We start from the raw sequence: 20662 nt of genomic DNA, 5'->3' as shown, positions 1-20662 counted from the left end.
CCTATTTCCCGTCTTTTCCTCTAACCTATTTACATAACACTTTAAGGGAGAGAACTGTCCTTAAAAATCCCCTAAAGTACTTTCATTCTGTCACTTCTCAGAAATCTTCAAAGCTTCCTTTTTGCCAACAGGACATTGTTGAAACAAACCCTTGGGCCTGGGGTCCAGTCTGAGCACTTCTGGCCTCCAGCATAGGCTGACATTTCAGTCCTTTTTCAGTGCTGCCAGCCCAGCCTCTGACTCAGCATTGACAATCCTCTACAAGGACTACTCATGAATTCTACCTCTTCCTTGGAGCTTAACCTAAAGAAGCCACACTGATCTCTCACCTTTCCAGTGGGCCTCCTGTATTCATACAGAACCTCAAATTCTGGTACTTGGTTATTTTCTATCTAGATTTTCTTTGACTTTCCCTTGTGTACTATTTTTACCTGTCTTAGACTCTATCAAGTTTCTAAATCCGAGCATACTTTTTGAATAGGAAATAATTTGTGCTGTCACATAGTCCAACACTTTATTTGTAAATAAAGAAACTGAAATCAGATACTTTAGTAACTCCTTAAGGGTAGAGACTCCTCTCCAGACCTCCTCTGATCTTCATTATGCCTTGCACATAGCTTTAATCATATTGAAAGTATTTCAATACTTGTTGAATTATTGAATTAATAATTAACCTAGTGATTCCACTGTTACATTTTATGCATACTTCTTAGCTTTATAACAGTTATTCATTTGTAAAATGACAGGTGCAAATACCAATACCTGTTGGAGACAAAAAGGTAATTTAATTGAGCCAGCCAGACCAGGGTCACCATAGGGAAAGATGAGGACAGTGACTAATTGGAGATCGGATGTCTTTCCTGTGAAGCAGCTCCTTATCATCTCTAGCTAAAGTAACCATTGAGAATGTAAGCCCAGAATATTGTCAAATTTTTGACTTTCAAAAGAAGGTAGAAATCTGTAGGTTTATGTGGAATTTATTAACTTTCAAGTCAATGCTTCATGGTCCAGGACAGCTGCTCAAGCTAACTAAAAATTATAAAAAATCATCTCTGCAAGATGAAATTGACCTCCTAATGAAAGAGTAGAAAACTAACAAGATGGCTCTTGAGTTGTTCAGGCCTGTATTTCTAGCTAAACTGATCTTATGACTAACACACTCCCCTCCCTGTGCCCTCTTTTCTTAGAGTAACTTACCTTTTTACCCTAGAGGTCTTGAAAGGTCATGGACTGAACCTCAAGAAAATGGGCAAATCCTCCTAAGTTCTTCCATAACAATAGCAAGTTATTATCAAAATAAAGAGAGTGTAACACCCTGTAAAACGCCCTGATTGTTATCACCTTTTCTGTTCCATCCAGTTTTTCTATAAAATTTCAAGACCCAGCCCCAAGATGAGCTCACAGTCTGTAAGGCATTTGCTTGCTATGACTCCCTTTGCCTGGCAAAGCAGTAAAGTTGTTCTTTTCTATCCTCCCCAAACTCTGCCTCTGAATCTCAATTTGGCTATTGGGGTACAGAGGCTTGTTTTTCGGCAACACTAACCTTTAGTTAGGGACTTCTGGTACAGCTGTTTATTTTCATATATGCTTTCAGTCTTAACACAACATGGAAGGGACTGTTGTTGACTATTTTATAGCCAATCTCCACTCCTTCTTTAAAGTTTTGTCGACTGAAATAAATGTGCAGCCTCAAAGTTGAGAGTTATGTTTTATTTGGCGGGAGGACTTGAGCCAGGATGACAGCCTCTCAGATCACTCTGAGGGACTACTCTGAAGAGGTAGGGGAGAGGAAGTAGTAGATATAGGGGCTTTATAATGAAGACCAGGCAGTTGGAACAATAAAGGATTACTTGTTATCTAAAGAAAACCAGGCATCTCAAGTTAAACAATTTAGTGCTTTTCTATGTATGGGAGGAAGCAAACATTTGGGCTCATTGAATTCATTCCTTTGACAAGCATCTAGCTATCTAAGGCCAGTATCTTGTCCTTTATTATTCTATTTCCCCTCAGAGTGTACCATTGTGAGTGGCTGCAGAGGCTGGGCTGCAGGCTTGTCTTCACTGGGGGGTGGCAGCAGCCACTGATGACTTTATGGTTTCAGCATTCTTTGTTTACTGATACGGTTTGCTGTATTTTTCGTTCACAGTTTTATTCCAGGTAGCAATATGCCCAGCTAAGAGATACTTCCCAGGCCCCTTTGCTGCCAATACTGTGGTAAATTCATGAGTGCAGTGCTGCAATACAAAATCTTGTCTAGCTGGTTATGGACATGCTTAGGAACGCCAACTCACTCAGCACTTCTTTCACACTTCAACATGGCCCTGAGATTGTGGGTGGCTAGTGATATCTATGTGGAAATTTTAGGGTGGGCATTCTGAGATAGCTTCTTAAAAGAAGCCTACTCAGTTGGAAAGTACACCCTTTTAACCTCCCCTCTTCCTAATTCTTTCAGCCTGGAATGTGCACATGATGGTAGGAGCTTGAGCAGCTGTCCTGGACCATGAGGCAGTCTTGAAGATGGAAGCCATCACTAAGATGGTGTAATAAAAGGTAAAGAAGCCTGGGTCCTTATTCACTACAGAGTGCCCACACCTAGTCATATCTTTGAGAGAGACTAAAGCAACTGTCTTGTTTTGGCCACTTATTTAGATTGTCTGCATATGCAACAGAAACTAAACCTAACTAATAAATACTATTTTTATTAATAAAATGTTTTATTTTAAAGTAAATCCCTATTTCAAAATAAGTTCCCCCTCACCCTATCTGCTGTAAGGGTGCCGGTAATTTTTACTAGTATTGGCTAAATCCAGAGGACATTTTTCAGCCTTTATCTTAATGTTTCTGAGGCATTTGGCGCTGTTGACCCCTTTCTCCTTGGACCATTCTTCTTCTAGGCACCAAACTGAGAAGGACCTGATAAAGCTTATGATATTTTGCTTCCCCTATCTTTTCTTTTATCTGCCTTTACCAAGTGATACTAAAGTTAGTCTGGGAAAATAAAAGTAAAAAAGAGGCAGAAAAAGCACAAGGCTACAGTAATTAAAGTAAGAATAAGCCAATAGGTCAATAGGACAGAATAGGAGAAGTAGGCTCAAATCTTTTTGTCAAACAAGTGATGTCAAACCCAATCCCTGTGCCCGATGCATAGTGAAGCCAAACAAACTAAAATGTCAGAGTTTGGAGCAGAATAAGGTTTATTGCAGGGCCGAGCAAAGAGAACCGGTGGCTCATGTTCAAAAGATCTGAACTCCCTGATGGTTTTCAGGGAAGTGTTTAAAGGCAACATTTAGGGTGAGGGCTGCAGGGTGCATGACTTTCTTCTGATTGGTTGGTGGGAGGTAACAGAGTGGTGATCCAGGAAGCTCAAGCATCAACCTGGTTCTCTGACCAGTCTGGAGTCTCAGCTGGTAGTTGCCATCCACCACCTGCTTGGGGGCCTTGTTTCCAGCAGAACAGCTCAAAGATACATATCAGATTGTTATGTATATCCCTTGAGCAGGAACTAGGATTCTGTTTTATCTTGCTGTGCTGTTGTTTCTTGACTGCTTTCCATTTGTTTCTGCATTCCCTCATGTCCTAATTAGAAATTGTTTGGAAGCAAAGGAAGGCCTAGGAAACTGAAGCCTTTTTCTACCAACAAGAAAAAGGGGATTCAGAAAGACTTTGTCTGCCTGGGAGTGCCCTGCAGGGTCCTACTTGATTTCAGTCCCCCCTTTTCTTTGATACTCTTCAATCTTGAGGGGCATAGGTGTGGGACAAGAAAGGGAATTAAAGTTTTAGATAGAGAGGTTAATCATAAACTCAACAAAGGAACTCGATTTTAGGGGGACTTGGCTTCAATCTGAATAAGAATTTTATAGAAGATGGAGAAACTGCAGGTTACTATTGCGTATTCAATAACTGATCCTGGAACAGCTGGTCAGCTGTTTGGGTTGGGGGGGGAGATCCCATCTTACTTCTTACAGCAAAATGTATACCAGATAAGTGAAAGATTTAAATTAAAAAAAAATGAATTCACAAAAGCTTTTTTGGAAAAAAAAACTTACTAAAAAAAAAATCTGTTGTCTGAAAGGTCTTTCTAAATAAGACCCCAAACCCAGAAGCCACAAATGGATAAATTGATTGTATAAAATTAAAAATAAATGACATCTATACAGAAAAGTACCCCCAAACAGTTGTCTACAAAAAACTTAATCAGTCAATCTCAGAAAGAAATGGAAAATTTTATTAGAACCAAACTGAGGGTTATAACCCAGAAACAACTTTTTAGAAGGCTCTCTGCCCATTAGAGGTCAAAGCACAGTTATTTAAGTTTTTGAGACAGAAATTAAATTAATGATGTATTAAATGATACATTAAATGATGTATTATTGACAGTTTACACAATCCAAATCTACCTGTACAATGCAAGTAGTGGCTCATGGGTCATCATGGCCCCTCACAAGATTAAGAAGGAATGTTGTCTCCTAAGGAGGTCTGGTTAATGCAGATACACAGTACACACTAAAGGGGAGGGAGTAGGCCCAAACAAGCAAAGAAAGATTTTATGTTTAAATTTTTCTTATCTTGCTATAAAATATGATTTTTTTCACCACCGTCAAATGATAAAGGAAATTGGGAAAAGGTAGTTTTAGCAAATAAGGCAAGAGGTGAACATCCTTGAGAGATAAAATATTATCACAGTAAGTAAAAAGCAAAGAGAGGAGGGGAGCAGTGGGGAGCAAAGGTTATGACAGATGGTACAGGGGAAAAGAAACAAATTGTTAATGAACGTGTGAACAGAGGTTTAACTCACTATTAATAAAATAATGGGATGCTGCTTTTAATTTATGAGGTTAGTAAAGATTAAAAAGCCTAACTATACTCAGTATTGGTGAGAACATGAGGAACGGGTATTCCAGGTCACTGTGGGAATGTATATTCAGAGAACGTTGTTGAGAGCAACTTGGTAAGAGCTAAAACACATTTTTTTAATGCATATACACTCTTTGAGCCATCTACTTCTCTCCTATCTGCACAGGATGATTGATTACATAAGGATTGTCATTATAGCATTGTTTGGATTTGTGAAATGCTGGCACCAACATAAATATACTTCCATAGGGGACAAGTTAATAAAAATACTACTCAGGCATACAATGGAATACTAGGCAGCCACCAAAAAGAATAAGTTAGATCTATATATACTAATATAGAAAGATGTCTGTGATGTATTCATTCATTCATTCATTCATTCAAGTGTGCATTGAGTATACACTATGGCTCTATTCTAGGCTCCAGGATACAGCAGGGAACAAAACAAAGTTCCTGGCCTCCTGGATTTGCTTTCTAGAGGGAAATAAGGACAAAAGGAAACCAAGAAATAAATATATAGTACAAAAGATGCACAAATAAAAATAATCAAGATATGGAGGATGGAGAGTGCCTGGGGTGTTATTTAATATTGAGTGGTCAGGGGAGGTTTCCCTTATGAGATATCCAAATGGCTGCTGCAGTTTTGAGTCTCAAATCTATACGTCACGAGGTATTTATCCCAGAGAAATGAAAACTTGTGTTCACATCAAAATCAGCATGAAGCATTATTCACAATAGCCAAACCTAGAAACAGCCTTCAGCAGTGAGTAGTTAGACAAATTGTGACACAACCATATCATGGAATACTTTTCAACAATGAAAAGGAATAAGCTATGGAAACGTACAACTTAGGTGGATCTCAAGGGAATTATGCTCAAAAGTCAGTCTCAAAAGGTTATATTCTGTATGATTCCATTCACAATATTTGGGAAATGACAAAATTATAGAGATCGAGAACAGAGTAGTGGTGTATGGTTTAGCAAGAAGGGGGATGAGGAGGTGTCTGTGACTATAGAAGGGATCTTTGTGATGGAACAGTTCTGTATTTTGACTCTGGTGTTGATCACATGTGTTATCTATATATATGATAAAACTGCACAGAACTCAATACACACACACAAGTGCATATAAAAGCAAGAGAAATCTGAATACAGTTGGTGGATTTTATCAATGTCAATTTCCTACTTGTGATATTGTACTATGCTATGCAAGTTGGTAACACTGGAGGAGATTAGGTGAAGAGTATACTGGGTTTCTATTATTTCCTGCAACTGTATGTGAATCTACAATAATCTCAGAATAAAAAGTTAAAAAAAATTTCCGCATATCACAGCTGCCATGTCTTGTCTTTTTCCAGTCAAACAAAGCCTTGTGTTTTGCACTTAGAGGGCTCTTGGGGTCCTCAGCCACTGTGGAAGATGTCTTTATTAGTCTACTCCAGCTACCAGAACTAAACACCAGGCTGTGTGGCTCAAACAACAGGAATTTATTTTTTCAGTTTATTTTCTGGGGACTGAAAGTCCAAAGTCAAGGTGTCAGCAGAGGTGGTTTCTCCTGAGGCCTCTCTCCTTGGCTTATAGATAGCCACTTCCTCTCTGTGTTCTCACATGGCCTTTCCTCTGTGCACACTCATTCCTGGTATCTCTTCCTCTTCCTGTCCGGACACTGGTCCTACTGGACTAGGGCCCTATCCTTATGACCTTATTTAACCTTAAAAAGGATTAGCATTATGTTATTTAGCAAATCAATATGTGGTTACTAATTGAGACAAGTGTAATGAAGGAAGAGACAGGATACTATGAAAAAGAGTACCAGCAAAGGTAGGAAAGGCATCCTGAACAGCAAGGGGGAAATTATTGAAGAACAAACACAGGGTATGTGGGCCTGAAGATTATGATGCCTTTGTGAGCGCTGGTACCATTTTTATTCCATTTCTGAGCAAAATGTGAACAAACAGATGACTCTGCTCTCCTTACAGGTGGCCCACTCCCCCCAGAATCAGCCTCCCATAAAACTTCCTCTGTCTTCCCGATACAATAATTTACTCTTTCTTTTGATATCTTTGCAACTTACACTGTGTAACACCTGACATTGAATAAGACACTGTCTTATATTGTAATTTAAAATTTATCAATGTAAAATATACAAGTTTTTGGTGTGTAGCTTAATTAATTGTGACATGTGTGTAGGTAGCCACCATCCAGATCAAAATGAAGACTATTTTCAGCATCCCAGAGGGCTCCCTCATGCTCTTCCCTGTCAATACCTACCCCTAGAGGTTCCTTAGAAGAAATCACTGTCCCAAATGGCTAGAAACATCCATTAATTTCACCTGTACTTGAACTTCATGTAAGTAGAATCTTACAGTAAGCTCTTTTTTGTGTTTGGCTTTTTTTTTTTTATGTCTGTAAGATTTATTCTTTTCTATACCAGTAATTCAATATTTTTTTCTGCTGTGTAGTGATTCACTATATGAATATATCACAATCTAATCATTTTGCCCTTGATGGTTATTGACTTATCTTAAGTTCTTGGGTTTATTGGGTTTGGATATCTAGTGTGGAAATCTAGTCTGTGGTTCTTTATCCCTGGGATCGATGTCTACTGACAAACCTTAAACCTCCTATGTGAAGTAGACGGAGAGGAGATACGTGCATGTGGAGTTCCGGGAGACTGCTGGAGAAGGGGTCTGGGGATTTGGGCTCACTGCCGACATTCCCTCCGCGCAGCTCTGAATTTTCGCTCCCGCCCTTCTGCTCCCTCTGAACCGGCCAACTCCTCCAACTTACGTCAACAACCAGCCTTCACGCTCAAGGCTCCTAAATCCCACTCACCTTGCCCCTCTCTAGTCTGTACTAACACGCTGCTTTTTCCCCCTACGTCTACAACGGTTCGCTCACTTCTTCCCCGCTGAGCTCCCGCCAGTTCCGCTGGTTTGCCAAGCATCTTCTTGGGAATCCAGCGCGCACGCTCAGTGTTCTTTCTTGTAATGAATGGATCAAGGGTGTTCTCTCTTGTCCAATCTGGAGTCGGTGCCGGGATTCTAGGACCATTGCACCTCAGTGCACTGGAGCGTGCAGGGTAGAGCAGAGGGAAGGGAAGGGAGAGAAAGGTCAGTTGCATCCCAGAGTAAGAGGAAGGCCTCACAAGTTCAGCAGAAGTTCCAGACTTTCCTGAAAAAGAAGGTTCAGTTAATTTATAAGGATTTACGTTTCTATTTCTCGGATAAATCCTAAACTGTAAAGGAAGTTGAAAGCTCATAGTGAATGTACATTCATCATAATTGAAGATTTTTCTCATTTCACAACTTGAAATTCAGCTGTCAGGATGGCCGAGTGGTCTAAGGCGCCAGACTCAAGCTTTGCTTCCTCGGTTGGAGGATTCTGGTCTCCGAATGGAGGCGTGGGTTCGAATCCCACTTCTGACATGCTGTTTTTTCCTCTCCTGCTCTAATCAACTGCGTTTGCAGCCATTTTTTGGTTCCCATTCATTCTTTACTTTTTCCTTTTCTGTCCTAACGACATACCTTCAATGAGGTCTGGTCCCTTTCCTTTCCGTTTTGATTGCTACTTGTTACGGATCACGTTTTGCTCTGTGCTCTGGTTTGTTTACTAAAGGCGCTTTTCCTGAACGCGTATATCCCCCCGTGGAGTCCTGGAAGAAAAAGTCTGGGGGGAACAGAAAGACATATACACAGACTGGGTGATTATAGTCTGGTCCTGAGCTCACAGGCCAGTGGGACCGTAGTCTCGTGTCCTTTCTCACTGCCCGAGTTCAGCAAAAATGAAAATATGGGAACTGAAAACGGTTTGGTTCACTCTGTTATCTGATTAAAGGAAAAAAAAAGAAGCAAGTGAAGGTTCCACCGAGATTTGAACTCGGATCGCTGGATTCAGAGTCCAGAGTGCTAACCATTACACCATGGAACCTCCCTTGGATACGCTTTTGCACACCGTCTTCCTGATATCTCTTTCTTTGTGCTTTTTTTTTTTAATTGAGATGTAATCGACGTACAATATCACATTCGTTTCACGTATACCATACAGTGATTCAAAATTTTTATGGATTGTACTCCATTTAAAATTATAGCCTTGTGCTTAAGATTTTTTTAAATGAGAGAGAGGTATAGAATACAATTTAAAATGAAATGCCACTTTAACAGAAAGTTCTGCCTCTTTTTCCTAATTGATTTTTTTGTTTTTAATTTATGGGACTTTTTTTTTTTTTTTTTTGAGATGAAAAATCTCTCCACTTTTCAGCGGAACGATGAGGAAAAGCCAAACGCTAGTGTGTGAGGTGAATGGGAGGGGACTTTCACTGATTGTTTCCATGACACTTCGTCCCAGGTTTCTTTCCCTCCATGTAAGGGGAAGCAGGAATTTAAGAATAGTTACCTCTAATGGTTTTGATTTTGCCTTCATTTCTCACTCACACAAAGGCAAATTAGATTTAATCTTACTTACAGTTCAAAGGAGAGAAAAGAAAAATACATTTTTCCCCTACATTTTTGCTTATTCATTCTAGGATACCTGCAGACGTCTCCACAGCAACCTGAGTTTCTTGGTGCTTCCTGTTCAGCAGTAATCATGAACTTGCTGTTTTAATATCTGTCCTCCTACTCTGAAATGACTTAAGTGCAAGACCAGCTTTCATTCCTCTTTGACACTCTAAGGTCTGGTACATAGTAGAAGCTTAATCAATGTCTTGTTGCATGAACACATAGATGGAAAGATGAATGAATGAATTTTAATGAATGAATGAATGAATTTTAATGAATGAATGAGTGAATAAATATTCAGATAGTCCAGCATGGGCCTCTTTTTGAAGGTTTCTTTTTCCTTCTCTCCATAGGATAAATCTGACAAGTAAAAGGAGCATGATTGTTGCTTTCCACCACCCCACCACCCCTTTCCAGATCCTAGCTTCCAGGTGGACATTCCAGTGTTCATATGGCCCCACAAATAGTGTGTCCTCTGATGCGGATGGCCAAGAGAGAATATCATAGGGTTGGGCATAGTCATTCGTTTTTGGTTTTGTTTTGTTTTTAATCTTAACTTTATTAATATAACATGATTATTTACCTATCACTGTAAGAACATATAATAAAGAGATTATATTCATAGCATGACTGGAAGAAATACTCAGGTATAAAGTACTACTTTAGTCAGTCTAAATGTTAATTACTTGGCATCTACTCTTCATGTGCCTCTGATAGCCTTCCAAGACTGAATTGCTTAGGAATCCCTGAATAATTTCATGGCATTCATCCTTTTGTTGCATCTCCAACCAAGCAAGGTGACTGTCACAGAATAGCTGCTTAATAAATACGGGTTGAAACGAATATATCTGTTGAGAGGTGAGGAAGGAAGCAATGAAATTCTAAGACTTTTGGCCAGGTGACTATAACTTTCTCCTAAGTGTCTGCACCCTCCCTCCCCACACATAAGCTCTCCATTCTATCTTCATTAAGACCACTGAGGAGAATGACTCAAGGAAGAGATGACTTGAGCCCCACAATCCAGAAGTAATCTCTCCCCTGGTAATCTGAGCAAAATTGGTTTACAGTCATCTGGTAGCAGAGCTGAATCCAGAAAGACTAAGTCAGTGTGGCATAATCAGCAGTCCAGAACTGAGGTCAGCTGGAGTGTCCTGTAGAAATGGGGCTTCAGAACACATGACCCTTCAAACTGAATATCTCCAGGTCTTTCTGCTCCTCAGCCCTGTATACTTTGCTCACTTAACAAATTAGAAAGATACTCTTTCGTATGTTAACTTATTCGTTGATACTTACCACAAATATCTATGTAGTTTTCATGATGCAGGAAAGCAAGAAAAATATGGTTCCTTATCTGACAAAACTTATGATACATAGGGAAAAGCAGACAATTACACAAAAATTTCCAAAAATTATGATAAATGCTAAAATAAATGGTGATCGGGTGATAACTGAGCATAGCCAGTTCATGCCAACAGGAATGCCTAATTAAGAGCCTGCCAGAGGAAGGGACGGTGGCGCTGGGGCCTGTTGCCTTGCATGTTCCATTTCTCCTTTGCAGTACTTATCAGATTGCGATTTAAAAAATTATTTATAAATTTGTGAATTCACTTATTTGATTTGTAAATAAATATCCAGTCATTCTAACACCACAAACAAAAGTGTCTAAAGTAAAATTTATAATCTCCCTCTTTCCTGTCCTCTGACACTGTTATCACTAGGAACAATTTTGAATGTGTCCTTTTATACATTGTACTATACTATACTGTTCGGTAACATTCTTTATTTTGATAACAATATATCCATCATGTCATTCGTAGTTCGATTGCACTCTTTATCGTAGAAATTGTGTCATCTTGGGGCCATTATGCGTTCTATGTTTGTCTCACTACTAGGCACCAGGGCGGGGAAACCCTCTCCTTTGTTCCCTTCCTTATCCTCAGTGCCGAATTGTAATTCTGGAGGGAGAGATCAAGGGAGGCTTCCAGGAGAAGGCAACTACCTAGCTGAGGTGTAGAGGATAAGAAGCTTTGAGAGAAGAGAGAATTGCTTAGAACAGATGCTGAGGGCGCCCAGTGGAAGTCGCAGAGGAGCCCAGAGGCGGGGGAGCGCCTCTAGTTCGTGTGAAGTGAGAGGCGGTTGAGTGGCAAGGCGAGGCCCTTGCGGAGAGTCGCTACAGCTTAGACCAGTTTAATTAGGATTCAAAATGAGAAGGCTGCTGGGATGCTGAGAACTGCGGCGGGGCAGGACCTGTCTCCACTGGTAAGTGGATACAGGGAGACTGACAGCCCCTCATTCATGGGTCCATCATTTATTAAATAATGTAATAAGTTAAGTACTACTGTATCTATGGGGCCTAAGTAAATAGCTGGCACTTAGTAGGTACTGAACTCTTCTTTTTTTACATAAACAAATGAATTAAATGAAGGTCTGTTATATGTTTCATACTGCTGGGTGGTGAAAATACAGTAAGGGGGTAAGTAGCACACACAGTGTGTGCTCATTAACTTTTTGTTAGTTGAAATAATCAGTTGAAGGCCTATCATGATGTGAACACTGCAGGACAATGTGTATGGGTGTTTTCTCTGGCCTCGGGGAAAACAAGTGGTAGGGGGAGAGGGAGCGTGTAAGAACTTGTGTACACTGGGCATGGAGAAGAATACCTACTCAGACAAAAGGTGTAAAGCTAGCTTGGCAGCGGTGGGATTCGAACCCACGCCCCCGAAGAGACTGGAGCCTTAATCCAGCGCCTTAGACCGCTCGGCCACGCTACCGCCCGCGGCGCTTATTTTTATGTGCATGGCATCTGACCCAAACAACTCCGGTTACAGATCCTTTTTCTCTTCTCCTTCTCTCGCCCCTCTGCGCTGTCCCCGTGGGCCCTTCCTGCTCCCCGCACAGCTCGAGAGACCCCCTTCCCCTGACGCTGCTTTCTCATGGCTCCCAGACTGACCCTAAAATGTGACCCCGCAGGTAGCGCGGGAGGAAGCTCCTGGCCCATTTGTCACCAACACAGGAAAAAGGGGTCAAGCGAACTGAGAGTTGCAATGGATGCTGTGGGCTCCAGATCCACTTGGACTCCAGAGAGTAATCCCCCGGACTTAAGGGGGCGGCGTTTGGTTTGAGCCCGGGAGCTCAAGGAAAGAATCTTGAGCCCCCACCCCCACCCCCAAATCCCCCGCCCACCTTCATACATCTCAGGAGACCAAGCTCCTACATGGAACCTCACGAGGAAGGCAAAGAGTGCGGTCCTTACTATTTAAGTCTTGTTTGCCTATTAGAAGGCCCTGGTCATTCCGAACAGAACTTCTACAAAGTCTTGTCCTCACCGCTCCTAAAGTCTTTGCGGGAAAGTTCTCAGGGGAAACTGGCCTGGGCTGGTAGTTGATGTTTTGCCTTGTTCTGCGTGGCCTTGTCATCCAAACTTTGAATATTTTAGACGTGAATGAAACCATGGTTCCGTTCTTGTTTTGAAAGACTGTGATGAAGAGAATTTTTAATCGAATCTTTCTTATAATAAACTTGGTAGACGTTTTTTACAAGTGGGAGGGTTAGTTGCCTCCTTAGCGCAGTAGGCAGCGCGTCAGTCTCATAATCTGAAGGTCCTGAGTTCGAACCTCAGAGGGGGCAACAAAAGTGTTTTCCTTTCGTATATCTTAAAAAAAAAAAAAAAATCCGAGGAATTTGCTTTGATGAAACTGAACGGATAATTTCCTGTTAAGCGAACCATGTAATGTTCAGATACAAAATAGTAATTTTCAGTAAGATTAAGTACTCCAAAATTCTTTCAACTTTTCTTATACCATTTGTAGATACAGTGAGGAGATTTTTTAAAAAATGACTTTCTGATATGCTTGGAAATTGTTATAAAAACATCAAGGTCAAGAAACTTACTGGTTGGGAGAGAGGAGGGGATGGAGGGTTATACTGGGGATGTGGAAGGTGTAGTATGATGGGAAAATATTTTTATTAATTATTGATTATCTTTTGCTATTCTTCTGGAATTGCTTCACCACCAGATCACCAACGACATCTTGCACAATAAAAGAAAAAAGTATTTCCCCCCCTCGGCCTCTTTGTGTTGGACCTCTTTTCCTGCTTCCAGTGCTCTTGACTGGATCTCTTAGTCATCCAAATTACAAGATGCCAGACAGTAAAAAGAGAAACAGGAAATGAAGAAACACGAAGTGATATTTAGAGTCAGGATAAGCACCTGACTCAAAACAAGGAAGGGTGATATTTAATATCCAGCTCTTAACATCTCAGCTTGTTGAATGGGAGGTATTGGACTAATATTTATTGAGTGCCTACTATGTGCCAAGCACTGGTCAGAGCTGTCCCCCTCACTGTTAATCTGTTTTGTCTGAACTTCAAATTCACCCTTGAATACTCTTTTCTAGGGTGTTGGTTTTCTCTTAGGTTCTGTCAAGAAGAGGAACCAGAAGGAGTCTGGAAGGCAGGAGAAGACAAGAGAAACTGTTTTCTGAATTTTGCTATTTCAGTCAGTGTCACTCCAATAAGGGCAGTTGATTTCAACCTCTATTTTCTTAATCCCCTATCTCAGAGTCCTCAAACCCCTTCCCTTTTGTTCCCTCAGCCCTAGAAGGTGGTAGCTATTTTCCATAGTTATTATTTCTGTTATCTCTGGGCTACTACAATGATCCCAGTTGAAATACCCAGTGTTCTTTCTTTTTCTTTTTCTTTTTAATTTTGGCTTTTAAAATAATTTATTTATTTATGTTGGTGGGGAGTAATTAGGTTTGTTTGTTTGTTGATTAATAAAAGTACTGGGGATGGAACTCTGAGCTATAACCACCTCCCACTAGTGTTATTTCTGAACTAGACCTTGACTGATACATAAGGGCTGGGGTATATTGCACTGTACACAACAGAAAATGCTCCTGATCTCATGGAGTTTACTGTGTTTTAGTGGGACATAACAGGTGATGCAAATCTGGATTTTTAACAGCAACCTCAGGAAATCTGATCTGAATGCAATCAGTTGAACAAGATTTTGGAATCCCTCCGCAAATACCCGGTTATTTCATGCTGAGTATTGCTCAGGAGGTCACTTCCTCCCAGGATTCTCCTTTTTCGTCTGATCACTCAGGGCTTGCCTACTGATCAGAACTGGCAGCATACCTTCAGGTATGACAAGGCAGATTAAGAGCAGAGCAAACACCTCATGCTTTCCAGAGAACTCTCAAAAGGTTGAAAGTGCCCTTTCCTGTTCTGCTTTGTGTCTGCCTTTCCCAGTTAAAGCGCTTATTAGAGCAATGAGCTACTGAGAAGAATGAGTTACTTTGACACCTCTTCCTCTCTAGGTCCCCTGAAAGAGTCTGGGCTCAAGTCTTCTGCTTCTTTCCAAATGTTCCCAGTCTCTCTGCACCATTCCTTGACACTGTCACATAGTCGGTAGGCCAAATCTGCACAACCTACTACGGCACATTAGCCTAATTTGTGTTTTCCCATCATCTCTTTCCCCACTTTGATACATTCTTTATGTGAAACCAGCATAATTTTTTGAAATCATATGTGATCATGTTGTTCCTCTCTGCTTAAAATCCTCAGTGATTTTATATTGCTGCAAGGGTGAAGTCTCTGTATTTTGCATTCCTAGCCATAACCTCTGAGCCTGTCAGTCTCTGATCTGTCCTTCTCTTTCTGTTCACCTTGCCCCTCACCTCTATCAGTACTGTCCCAAGATATCTGCACTCAAACACCTCAGGCCTTCTTTAAGTTCTCTGGATGTGTTCTGCTCTTTGCTCTTCCTGGAATGTTGGAGCCACATTTTTGTCTAATTTATTACTATGAAGACTTTGGGTCTCCATTTAAGCATTATATCCTGAAAGAAGTCTTCTCTTACTCTCTGTAAGAGGTCGCCTCCTTTTATTATCCATTCTCTTGGAGATGTGGGGTAGGGGGCACTTGGAGTGTGCATACTTTTGTCTTAATTTTCTACCGCTATACTCTCTTTATCCTGATTTAAGTCTGTGAATGTTTTCCATTTTATCTTATTACAGTGAAGTTGTGTAGAACACCTTGAATCCATTCTTGAATAGTGGCATGAATAAATACGTAATTAGAATGGTACCACGAGACAACCTTTGTGTTAAACCTAGCGTTTGAGGAAGAAATTTCTGTTACAGGATTTAGGGGTGGAAAGCGAATGAGAGATTAAACAATTTGTCTAAGATGGCACAACAAAAATGATTAAATATGATGTTTTAATTGATCTGTTTTAAAATAAAAATAATAATGGTGATAACACCTAACTTTCATTGAACTTAGAAAGTCCCAGACACTATTCCAAGAATTTACTTGTATTATCTCATTTAATTTGGAAACTTGGGTGATGAAATTATACTTATTTGAATACACATCTCAGTAACCTATACTTTTTCTTAAGAGCTTTTATCACAATGGCTATTTAAACACTTACTGTGTAATTCATAGTTTAAAAGGCTGACTTTCCCTTCTAAAGGGTAAACTCCACTAGGGCAGAGGTGGTGGCTTTCCACCGCTGTAAACCGAGGGCAAAGCAGAGCTCCTTGCTCAAAATAAATACTCAAAACCTGTTTGTTGAGAGCTTTTTGGGTTAGGCATCCTTGAGTTCTGGGGGCAAACCAGAGCACAAATTTGGAAGATGAAGGACCAAACAGCTGAGATTATTAAGTCTCTAGTTATATACAACTTTTAGAAGTAATTGTTTAGATTATATTACCCAAGAATGAGGGTTATTTTTTTTCCATAAGCTAGGAGTAGAAATAGTCATGAGCCACATTCAAGGAGGGCAAGGATAGAGTTAGGAATAAAGAAAAGGAACATAGACGGAATTTTTAAGACACTGAACTTCATCTATGTACTTTCCTTCTCGTTAGGTTATACAAGGACTCACTCTTTCAAGGAGCCCGGATAGCTCAGTCGGTAGAGCATCAGACTTTTAATCTGAGGGTCCAGGGTTCAAGTCCCTGTTCGGGCGAAGTTCCTGGTTTTTAGCGTCCCAGAATGAGTAATTTCACACGACATATAGGAATAGATTATTATAGATGACGAAATGAGAGGTGTTTTGGCCCACATGTGCGACTCATGGAAGCTGAAAGATGCCGAGGCGAATACCTGGGGCCTCTATAGTCGAATGAAGAGAGATAATATTTAAGGATTGTGCCAGAACTAGATCCTTGCCTATTAAATGCCATTTAATTAAAAATAAACAAATAATAAAAGCCAGAGTGAAGTTACTGCACCCCCTTTGTAAAGGATGTAGTTAGTCATTTGTAAAATTTAAAAATAACGTAGAAGTCCTCTACTCAAGAGTTGGTTGGTAAATGAGTGACTGAAGAGGTTTTCTGGACATCCAGATTCAGCAAAGGTAACAGGACACACCAGTCCCAACAGCCAGGAGGTAGGTTTTCTTTAGACAAAGTTCGCAACGTTGTGTCGCAATGGCCAGGAGGTAGATTTTGGATAGACAAAGGCCACAACCTTCGAATGGTCAAACGAGGGCAAAACAGGACTGCCCCCTCTGAGGTTCGAACTCAGGACCTTCAGATTATGAGACTGACGCGCTGCCTACTGCGCTAAGGAGGCAGATGGTGCAAGCTTCTAGTCAAGGATTTTTAACACTGGATTTTACTTTGCTTCAACTAGTTCTACTCAAGATTTCCATTGAAAATGAAATGCTCTCCTGCAACGACGTATAAACACAACAGCTTCTACAACCTGAATCCGATGAAGAGAGTCGCTGTTGATCCCCCTGCATAGTTCTGAACTGATGACCCACCCCACTGCCCCTCAAAACTGAAGGAAAATGTCAACCTCCTTCCCAGAAACCTGCACCTAACCTGCACTACCCTCGTCCATTGCCCTCGTCTCGAGGAAAGAGGAAAAAGTCCCGCTTCCTCTCTCCTTCCATACGCGATCCTTCTCATCAGTATTTTAAACACATTGAAGTGTTTACTAACTTGAACAACAAAACATTTCCTCTAACTCGTCGCCTGGGTATCCAACTGCCGCTCTATCTCATTCGGCCCTTCACAGGCTTATTTCCCATAAAATCGTCTGTCCTCATTTTAAGAAAACACCTCCCCGAAGTCCTATCAGCTTTTCAACAGACTACAATCTCCCCTGACCAATCCCTCTGTCCCGAGGAAGTCCAAAGGGGGTTTCTGGATATATGGGACTTACAGGTTTAAAGACTAAGGTGTCGTCCTTAAAAAAAAAAAAAAAAAAAAAAAAAGGAATAAGGTGTCCTTGGTGCAAATTCTTGGGAATCTGTTGGTATGTGAAAGCTCTAGTTACAGGAACAGGAAGAGGTGAAAAGCTTGGTTTACTTACTGTCTTGATTTGCCTGGGGGATGCCCTGGTTTTAGCACTGCAAGTACCCCTTCCCGGAAAACCCCTTTCCAGGGTGAGAAAAGTCAGGGTTTTCGGTGTTCCCAAATGGGTGAGGACAGTCGGGGAAAGTACAGAGAAACCCGATGACAGCTTCACCCTCTCACTCAACCATCCCGCCCTTGGAGTGCTGAGAGGAACACTGATTTCATTGTGAAAAGGATGCGGCACATACCATTCGACTTCCGTAGCTGCAGTCTCTGTTTTTCCCCGGCCACTGATTTTGGCAGCCGTAATTTTCGGGTCAAGAGTTTTGCATTCCTTTGAAGGCTGTGACTTAAATTTGGGAAACAAGAGTTTTGTAGTCGTGAACTTTAACCGTTTGGCTCTGCCTGTAGATTAATTGTGCTTTTTATGGAAATAGAGTTAGATTAATTTTTAACGCTGTGATTAGTATGACCATATTTGTTAACAGTCTAGATAGAGAAAATGAGAACGATTACCATATGAATGCCAGCGTGGCCAAGACATCACTGAAAAAGTGTCAATGACAGACAGAAGAACACATGTAATAGGATTAGAGATGTAAATAACTCAGAGTACTGCACAATATGTAGAAAGAATTTGCATTTGGAGATGGTGGAGAAGGAAGTGTGAAAAGTCCGTGGGGAGACTGACTCTCCCAAGTCTAATCTTGGGATAAGAAAGGACGGAAGAGAACTTTTGAATCAGAAGTTTTTTCGTCTTCAAACGACACCAATGCCCAGTCAAAAATAGCATTGGGAATAAAACTTGGAAAGAATACACAGTATCTTATTGACTGCTCGAGTTTCTGATTCAGAGGTTGCAAGCTAGGGGCAAAAAAAAAAAAAAAAAGGAGGTGGGGAATTTGATACTATTTATCCGCCTTTATCCGCCTCTTGCAGTGCGGAGCTGATTCTGTCAGATGACCTTGCTCTCTACACTTTAACAACTTCAAGTGATGTATCAAATTATGGCAACCAAAAAAACTTGCCCTAGCTCCTAGGACTTTAATTTGAAACATGGTGTTGAAATATCTTCTTGATTTGTAGGTGGAGTTAATAAAACTCCAACACCCACTGGATGTATAAAACAAGCGATTGTTGATATCTTGTTCAAATACAAACAAGATCTTGTTCATCTATCTGCATATTTGGCAGATAGTACAAATGTAAACTCTGGCAAATTCCATTTAGCCTTACCAAAGAAAATGAAAAGATCTTATCTGCTAAACGTGCTACACACTTTGTATCCATAACAGTGCTTGAAAAGACTATGGTTTGCTTACTCATGATACTGAGGCTTTCATGGTTTATTGAGGTTTATGGTCACTTTTTAGTTTCTTCAAAATGTGCAGAAGCACGTAGAGTGATTTCTGATTCACAGAAATGGAGGGAGATAGCCTCTTTAGGCATGTGTCTACAAGGTGGCTATCGTTGTTGCTGGCCATAGAAAATACGTTACAGTATTGGCCTACTTGAAAATCTTTATTTTCAAAGTGTGGAATAAGAAGAATACCCTTCTCTAATTTGGAAATATTTTGAGGATGAGAATGGAGGAAAACACTACAGTAAAATGGAAACTTATATGCTCTTTCTCCAATATTCTTTGATGTTATATATATTGTGATAAAAACTCATCACTGGAAAAAGTGACTCATTTTGGGGGAAATTATGACTGCTTCAGAATGAAATAATAATAATAATTAATAATAATAATAATAATAATAATAATAATAATAATAATTTTAAAAGGTATCAGAAAGGAGCAGCCAAGTAGTCAAGTTAAACAGGACTTTCTCAATTTTTTTGCTAGTCAGGTGATCAGATCAGCTCATGTACACAGAGAATAGATGAGGACTCAGGTCAGGGTTTAGAGACTGGGAAGAGGAGGAAATAAAGAAGGAATTACATTTAAGTTGAAAGAAAACCAAGAGAATGTGGTGTTCAGAAATCAAGTGAAGAATGTGTTCCTATAAAGAGAGAATTTCAACTGGGCCAAGTGTTCCTAAAGAAGCTGAACAAATTGAAGACCAAGTGCTGACCATTGGATTTTACAAAATGGAGGCTGCCGGGGCTTAACAAGGGAGTTTTGGTGGAGTGGAGGGGATAAAAGTTTGGTTTAGAGTCGGCTAAAGGGAGGAGCACTGTTAGAGGTATTCTTTACCCATTCAGCTATTCAGATTCAGGCTTGGAGAAGGTGGTGGTGTGTTTGATATGACCAAGGGCTGAGAGTGGGGCAATGGAGAAGAAGGTTGTGCAAGCTAGTAATGCTGTAATTAATCACAAAATCTAAGCTGTAGAAAGAGGGATGTAAAGGTGGGGGGGGCATTTTCTCCTTTTTCTCTTCATTCTCCTACTGCCGTCCTCAGTTTCTGAGATCTCTAAATTCTGAGTCAATTCTCTTCCAGTGTGAAAAGAAAATTCCTATCAAAACATCCTCAATCAACTCTGTAGCCTTCCTTTCAGTCAGCTCCAAATCCAGTCTCGCTGACTTTGGGGATTTCAAAATATTTTAGCATGCAATAGCATTTCTTCATCTGCCTGGACAACAGTGTTAAGGCACCAGACTTTAGGCCTGTCATTCCCATTGTTTTCTCCCTGATTTTCAAATCCCACTTCTCCATAAGAAAAGTATCATCTTGGAGAAGACCACCTCCCATAACACATGAATGGCATCATCACACCTGCATCCTTTTTCATCTTTTTCTCTGTTTTATTTCTCATATTCTACCAGCTTCCAAGTCCTGTGAATTCCATCTCCTCAGTACTTCCTGAATCTGTCTCCTTTATTCCACTGCTGGATTATTACCACTGTTTTACTTTTCCCTCCTCCTCTTCCCTCTGTATCTGTCCTTTGCTACTGTACCGGCCTCCAATCTGGTTTCTTGGTTTCTAACCTTGCTTGTCTCCATTTTTCAGTGATGCAGGGCTGTCATACACAAGTGCCTGTGACAAG

At 40.5% G+C, this 20662-nt stretch overlaps 1 long non-coding RNA gene and 6 other non-coding genes across 9 annotated transcripts; 4 read left to right on the top strand and 3 right to left on the bottom strand.

Moving 5' to 3' along the window:
• Positions 1-135: 135 nt before the first annotated feature.
• Positions 136-9837, top strand: LOC107034641 (uncharacterized). Of its 3 annotated transcripts, none has more exons than XR_012062299.1 (4): positions 136-373; positions 2453-2550; positions 9379-9526; positions 9706-9837. It is a non-coding gene; the product is annotated as an uncharacterized lncRNA (long non-coding RNA). The 3 variants fall into 3 exon arrangements; XR_012062297.1 differs by having other exon boundaries at positions 9379-9531; XR_012062298.1 differs by lacking the exons at positions 9379-9526; positions 9706-9837 and adding an exon at positions 5274-5412.
• TRNAL-CAA (transfer RNA leucine (anticodon CAA)) lies at positions 8176-8281 on the top strand. Its single transcript has 2 exons — positions 8176-8213; positions 8236-8281. It is a non-coding gene; the product is annotated as a tRNA-Leu (tRNA).
• TRNAQ-CUG (transfer RNA glutamine (anticodon CUG)) lies at positions 8712-8783 on the bottom strand. The gene has a single exon. It is a non-coding gene; the product is annotated as a tRNA-Gln (tRNA).
• A 2204-nt stretch (positions 9838-12041) lies between the features above and the next one.
• TRNAL-AAG (transfer RNA leucine (anticodon AAG)) lies at positions 12042-12123 on the bottom strand. Its single transcript has one exon. It is a non-coding gene; the product is annotated as a tRNA-Leu (tRNA).
• Positions 12124-12906: 783 nt separating this feature from the next.
• TRNAM-CAU (transfer RNA methionine (anticodon CAU)) lies at positions 12907-12979 on the top strand. Its single transcript has one exon. It is a non-coding gene; the product is annotated as a tRNA-Met (tRNA).
• Positions 12980-16258: 3279 nt separating this feature from the next.
• On the top strand, positions 16259-16331 carry TRNAK-UUU (transfer RNA lysine (anticodon UUU)). The gene has a single exon. It is a non-coding gene; the product is annotated as a tRNA-Lys (tRNA).
• Positions 16332-16866: 535 nt separating this feature from the next.
• Positions 16867-16939, bottom strand: TRNAM-CAU (transfer RNA methionine (anticodon CAU)). The gene has a single exon. It is a non-coding gene; the product is annotated as a tRNA-Met (tRNA).
• Between the last annotated feature and the right edge of the window lie 3723 nt (positions 16940-20662).

Source organism: Vicugna pacos, chromosome 20, assembly GCF_048564905.1.
Source record: "Vicugna pacos chromosome 20, VicPac4, whole genome shotgun sequence".
Classification (NCBI taxonomy): domain Eukaryota; kingdom Metazoa; phylum Chordata; class Mammalia; order Artiodactyla; family Camelidae; genus Vicugna; species Vicugna pacos.
The sequence above is the reverse complement of the archived record's forward strand: the minus strand, read 5'-3'. Positions and strand labels throughout refer to the sequence as shown.